We start from the raw sequence: 7,518 nt of genomic DNA on the forward strand, positions 1-7,518 counted from the left end.
AGCTATAATATTACAAGCCAGATTCTTTTCAGTTTCATATGAATCTTACAAAAACTATGGAAAATAGAACAGAGGTCTTGCAGAAGAATTACCCTATTGTACCCTAGGAGGGCCACTGTTTTATTCCAGGGCATTACAGAAAATTCTACTGAGTCCCTCATTACCCAAACACCAACTATTTATTAAGCACCTACTATGTCCCAGGGTACTGTGCTAAGCTCTGGAGATACACATTCAAACAATGAATAAGATGAAGAATTTATTTCCCTTCTTGCTTATATTTCCTGCATATCTTACTTCAGAAGAATCTATGTCCAATGGTTTTAAGCCATCTTATGGAAATGCAGCCCATTTCTACAGCTGGACCACACTGAATACTATTTAATTGAATGAGCTTTCTGTTGCCTATTCCTCCTCCAGGAAACCTAAGAGGTACAAAAAGCCTCCATTCATAGGCAGGTGGTCACCTGAAGTGACCCTACTCTTACCCCTTGCACAATCCTTCTCTACTGTGGGACCAGAGAAGAGCCGGGCATGTGGCCAGCTGTGCATAACCACAGTGCTCTCAGCTTTAATTCCAAAGCTTTCTTGGGGACATCTGCATAATAAAATAGCAATGCTTAGAACCATCTGAATCTCCATAGATTCATCGGGAATCCGATTCCGGATGGATTCCCGATGAATCTTACAGTGGATAGATTTCTGGGTCTAGAGTCAGTCATCCTCCTCAGTTCAAATCTGGTCTCAGACACTCACTAGCTGTGTGATCTTGGGCAAGTACTTAATCCTGTTGGCCTCAGTTTCCTTGTCTATCAAATGAGCTGGAGAAAGAAATGGCAAACTTTTTAGTATCTTCATCAAGAAAATTCCAAATGGGGCCACAAAGAGTTGGAAAGGACTGAAAAACAACTGAACAACAGTCATCAAAATACCGGTCATGAACTGAATTGGTAAAACTTTGAAGCCCTAAAATCCTACCTGTTGGCAACGGAACATTTTGCTTTTCAGCACTGGTTACTTCATGCCTAGTGTATACCTTTGAAAGAAATTCAACTGTAGAAAACAATGGAAGCACTAATAATAATAACAGAGCCATTCATATAGAACTTTAAGTTTTTTAAAATCACAATGTATATTATCTCATTTAATCCTCACAACAACCCTACAAAGTAGGTACTGTTATTATCCCTATTTTACAGATGAGGAAACTGAGATTTAAAGAGATTAATTGAGTTGCCCAGGGTCACACAGCTAGTAAGGTTCTAAGGCAGAAGTTAAACTCAATTCTTCTAACTCCAGGACCAGCACTTTATCCACACAACAGAAAATTGCCTCACTGTACTTGTGTGGTATTGATTTTAGGACAGTTGGCCAACTCGACATAGCAGTGTTTCCCAGGGCACAACCCATTGGATAATGAGGGTAAAATGCTAATATAATAATCTGAGTCTAGAGGGGAAGTATGGTACAGTGGAGAAAATGATGATGAGGAAGATCTGAGTTCAAGTTCTGTCTCTGATATATACTGCCCATATGACCACAGGAAAATCATTTAAGCTCTCAGTGTTCTATGCAACTCTCTAAGACTATAAGGTTTAAAATGTTTTTAAATGGTTATTACAAGCAATTATTATTCTTTCACTGCCCCTCTCTCCAACTAAACAATGAAAAATAAAAATTCCTATAACAAAAATCTAAAATTCAGAAAAACAAATTTCTACATTGGCCATATCCAAATGTTTCACATTCTGCATTTTAAGTCCATCACCTTTCTGGAAGAAAGAGGCAGGTGTGTGGGTGGGGGGATGTCTTTCATTTTTAGTCTTCTGGACTCATCATTTATCATTTCATTGACCAAAGTTCTAAAGTCTTTCAAAGTTGTTTATGATATTGTGTAAATTACTCTCCAGGTTCTCCTCATTTCATTCTGCATCAGTTTAGAGAAATCTTCCCAGTTTCCTCTGAAATGGCATTGAACTGGGCAACTAGGGTTCTGCATGTTCTTTAGTACACTGCTAGAATGTGGTCCACCATAGAGGGTATCTTGACTCTTCAGGGTCTCTGACATTGTTCAGAGAGAGAAGACATAGAGAGTCTTTGTAATTTCTTTGAAACTATCCATTGTGGAGAATACTCTACATTAATGAGATGGTCTTGACGTGTAGTGTAAGAAGAGGTTCCAGACTCAGGGTTCCTTTGACCCTGAAATCTCAAGTTTTGTCTCAGGCCTCATGACAGTTTGTACTTTTGTTTCTCAAATGAATAGGAATATGGGTAAATACCAAACCTCAGGTTTCCCTGGTATGGGGAACTGTAGGATGGAGGGTTTCATCTGGCAATTCTAGAATGAATACTTAAAATACAGTTTTTTTAAGGTACTTGTTTCCTCACTATTCATCCTGTAATTTTGGAAGGGTTTGTCTCTTTTGCTGGCAAGCTAGATGGATATAGATGATCTGCTGGTGTAGTGCAAGAGCCACTGATGTTGATGTCCATAATTTAGAAGTGTTATGCCATATATAAACCAGGGGAAAGAACTGGGGATATTTACCCCAGAGAGGATAAGAGATACAAGAACCAACTTCAAGTAGACAAAGATTGTCACCTAGAAGAGGGATTGCTTTACTCTTTGTAGCTGCAGAAGGAACTAGAAGCAAAACACAGAAATACTTCATCTCAATTCATGGGAGAGCTTATAGTCACTAGTGTTATAAAAGAGTGGAATTGGGCAGTTCATGTGATACTGAGTTCCCATCACTTGAGAAGTTCAAGAAGAGGATGGATGACATTTGTCAGGGCATTTAATAAACTCTTTATTTCTCAGAAAAAAAACGTTGAAAAACACTCTTTGAGGCATTCCTTATTTCTTACTCCACTTGAAAAATCTAGAGCTAGGAATTCACTGATTATCCCCAAAGGGGATGGGATCATATGTAATAAAGGACAGGCCAATAAGCTCAATCCTTATGAGCCTACACAGAGTGCTGTGCTAGTGGAATCCTTGAGTGGACTTGGCTCATGTGTAAACATTCTATAAAGAGCTCAGGTTTTCTTACCATACATCTCTGATTGTAGAGCCAAACTGGAGATGCATTCAAAAAGCCCTTGTTGAACAAAGCCTATCCTATCTATTGGTTTGACTTTCTTCCTATTTAGCATGTCTACTAAGAATTGACAGATTATTCTGTAAGGAGAAGCCTTGGGTTTCTTCAAGGCCAATATGTGGCCCATTGATATGAGTCTCCATTTTTTGCATTGGCATTTGATAGCTACAGAATATCTTTGAATGCTCTAAAGCTGAAATGAGGATTTATGAGCCATGCACTCCATGTAAACTTTCAAGGACTGACCTTATTGGCCAGTCTTCTATTACACTGGATCACAGATTTAGACTTTGGAGGGACTTTAGATGTCATTAAATACAACTCCTTCATTTTACAGTTGAGGAAACCAAGATCCAGAAAGGTTAAATGACCTGACTAGAGTCACCTGAGACAAGATTTGAACCCAGAATTCTGGTACTCCATGTTGAGTACTCTATCCACATTACTGCCTCTTACTTGACAGCAAAAAGGGAAAACTGATTAATCTAGTCTTGGAATTCTTAGATTTAGAAAATGTTTCTAGATAAACCAAGAGTTAGGAATGTATTTAGATATTCTCTTACAAAGAATAAATTATAAGTTGAGATGAAGTTGTTAAACCTTTTTAGAACTGAGGCATTTGTCTCTCCTCAAACAAACATTAAGAAGTTGGAAAGATTTAGTCAGATTCTCCAAGTGTGAAATTTAATCCCTTATAGATAATTAAGTGGGCTTCCAATTAACCATTTTAGGCCACTAGAGTATAATTATCATTCAGCAACAATTTGCTAAATAGAACACCTGTGGCTCAATGGTTCACATACCTTGGTATCAAATTAAACAAACTACAACTATTTCTTGCTACAACTGAATTTCTCTTGAATTCATGGCTTGAGGAAATTTCACTTAAAGTAAAGGTACCAAAGCAGTAGGACATCAGCCAAGGGAATCTTAATATGGGATCCATGAACTTGTTTTTAAAAAATATTTTGATGACTGAGTTTCAGCATAATTGGATTCCTTTTTAATTGATGTAGTTTTTGGGGGTGTATTTTTTAAAAAAAGTTATTCTAAGAAAGTCACCACAACACACCAAGGGTTAATTCTTGTAGGAAGCTATGAAAACCCAAACATTTATGAAAGCATGTTCCGGATTCATATTTGCCCAGGTGTAAAAGAAATCAGCTTTACTACAGCTATATATCACAAGGATCATTCATTATGACTAGGTAGGATTTACACCAGGAATGCAGGGCTGGTTTAATATTAGGAAAACAACCCACATAATTGAGCATTCTATATATAAATAACCAAACTAACAAATCACATGACATATCAACAGATACAGAAAAAGCCTTTGACAAGACACAATAGCTATTCCTATTAAAAATACTAGAAAGCATAAGAATAAGTGGGTCATTCCTCAAAATAAATAGTATCTACTTAAAACCATCAGCAAGCATCATCTGCAATGGGGATAAGTTAGAAACCTTTCCAATAAGATCAGGAGTGAAGCAAGGATGTCCATTACCACCATTGCTATTTAATATTGTGCTAGAAATGCTGGCTTTAGCAATAAGAAAAGAAAAAAGAAATTGAAAGAATTAAAGTAGGCAATAAAGAAATTGAACTACTCCTCTGCAGTTGATATGATGGTATACTTAGAGAATACTAGAAAATCAACTAAAAACTAGTTGAAATAATAACTTCAGAAAAGTTGCAGGATACAGAATAAACCCACATAAATTATCAGCATTCCTATATATTACCTATATATATATAAAGATCAGCAGCAAGAGGAAAAAAGAAAAATTCCTTTTAAAATAAGCCTAGACAATATAAAATACCTGGGAATCTTCTTGCCAAGACAAATCCAGGAATTATATTAGTGCAATTACAAAACACTTTTTACATTAATAAAGTCACATCCAAACAACTAGAAAAATATTAATGGCTTATGAGTAGGCCTAGTTAATATAATAAAATGACAATTCTACCTAAATTAATTTATTTATTCAGTGCCATACTAATCAAACCACCAAATAATTATTTTAAAGAACAAGAAAAAATTCCAGATGAATTCAACTGGAAGAACAAAAAGTCAATAATATCAAGGGAACTAATAAAAAATGTGAAGGAAGGTGGTCTAGTAAAACCAGATCTCAAACTGTACTGTAAAGCAATAATCATCAAAATAGTCTGGTACTTGCCAAGAAATAGAGTGGTAAATCAATGAAATAAATTAGATACACAATATACAGGGGGTAAATGACCTTAGCAACTTCATGTTTGATAAACCTAAAGACCCCAGCTCTCGGGATAAGAACTCACTTTTTAACAAAAACTGCTGGGAAAATTGGAAAACAATGGCAGAAACTAGGTGTAGACCAATATCTCACACCTATGGCAAGATAAGGTCAAAATCGGTATAAGATTTAGATATAAAGAGTGATACCATAACTAAGCTTTGGGAACATAGAATAGGTTACTTGGCACATTCTTGGAGAAGAGAAGAATTTATGACCAAAGAAGAGATAGAGAGCATTATAAGATGTAAAATGAATAATTTTCATTATATTAAATATAAAAGCTTTCTTACTAACAAAACTAATATAATCAAAATTAGAAGGAAAGCAACAAAGTGGGAAGAAATTTTTATAAGAAAATTCTCTGATAAAGGTCTAATTTCTCAAATCTATAGAGAGCTAAGTCAAATTTAAAAGAATACAAGCTATTCAATCCCCAGCTGACAAATGGTAACAAATATAGCAAGCAATTTTCAGATGAAGAAATCGAAGCTATCAATAATCACATAAAAATATTCTAAATAACTCTTTATTAGGGAAATGCAAATTAAAACAACTCTGAGGTACCACCTCCCACCTACCAGATTGGCCAATATGACAGTAAAGGAAAGTGGTAAATGTTGGAGGGGATGTGGCACAATTGGGACATTAATGCATTGCTGGTAGAATTGTGAACTGATTCAACAATTCTGGAGAGCAATTTGGAACTATGCATAACCTTTGATCACATAATATCACTGCTGGGGCTTTTTCCCAAAGAGAAAATATATTAATGGAAAGGACTTGGTTGTACAAAAATATTCATAACTGCTTTTTTTGTGGGCTCTAAAGGAATTGAACCTTTTCAATATAATTGGTTTTCTTTGTAATCCTGTGTATTTTATTTTATACATTTCTGCATATTAAGAGATGAGAATTCCATAGGTTTCACCAAACAACTATAGGCCAGGCATTGTTCTAGGGAGGCAACGAGAGGCAAAATAATAATAATAATAATAATAATCTCCCAGCCCCTTGCTCTCAAGGAGAGATGCATGCAGACTATTGTGTAGAAACCCAAAATAAACAGGACAATTTGGAGGCAATCAGCAGAGAGAAAGTGAAGGGTGACTAGAAAAGACTGCTTGCAAAAGGTTAGATCTTATGGAAATAGGTTTGGAACAATGATACATGTATAACCCAGTGGAATTGCTTGTCAGATTTGGGAGGGGGAAAAAAGGATGGAGGGGGGAATTATGAATTACATAACCATGGAACAATATTCTAAATAAAAAAGGGAAAAAATAAAAAATAAATAAACAAAAGGTGAGATCTTCTAAGAGACCTTGAAGGAAGCCAGGGAAGCCAAGAGGCAGAGAAGAGGAAGGAGAAAATTCCAGATGTAGGGGATAGCTTGTGGAAGTGCTCAGAGTTGGATGGAGAGAGTCTTATTTGAAGAACAGTCAGGGGTCCAGTGTTCCTGGAACAAAGAGTGCATAGAGGTGAATAAGGCATGAGAAGACTAGAAAGGTAGGAAGGGGTTGACCGTTTATAAAGAGTATTTAAAAACAAATAAAGCATTTTACATATGATCCTAGAGGTAATAGGCCTCTGGAGTTTATTGAATGGAGATAGGGGTGTGACATGATCAGATCTGTACTTTACAAAGATAGACCATTCAGAAAGCTATTGCAAAAAGGAGGTGACTAAATAAAATTACAACCCTGTTTGACCTCAGAAATCTTACAATACTGTGGGGAAAAGGGGAAGGAAAGGGAACAAACATTTATTAATTACATAATATATACTAGGCAATGTGGAGGTGAATAGAATAGTAAACTGAGTTATACTATTTCTTATTGAAATAGAAAAGATAAACTGAGGGAAACTTTCTTGTGCAATGCCTGCTCTACTCTCTGGCTGTGACTAGAGAGAGTTGCAAAGGGAACCTGAGACTGCTTGTTTGTAATGGAGGTAGGAATGAGAAATGCTGAGAGATGCCACACAGGGATACTGCCACACAGGGGAACTGCTCTGGGGAAATACTCTGGGGTTTGCCTACTGATCCCTACTGATGACTGATGGATCAGTACATCTTTTAACCTCCTCCCCACTTCACTCCCTCCCTTCTCCAATCCTCTCCTCCCAAT

This window comes from Monodelphis domestica, chromosome 5 (assembly GCF_027887165.1).
Source record: "Monodelphis domestica isolate mMonDom1 chromosome 5, mMonDom1.pri, whole genome shotgun sequence".
Classification (NCBI taxonomy): domain Eukaryota; kingdom Metazoa; phylum Chordata; class Mammalia; order Didelphimorphia; family Didelphidae; genus Monodelphis; species Monodelphis domestica.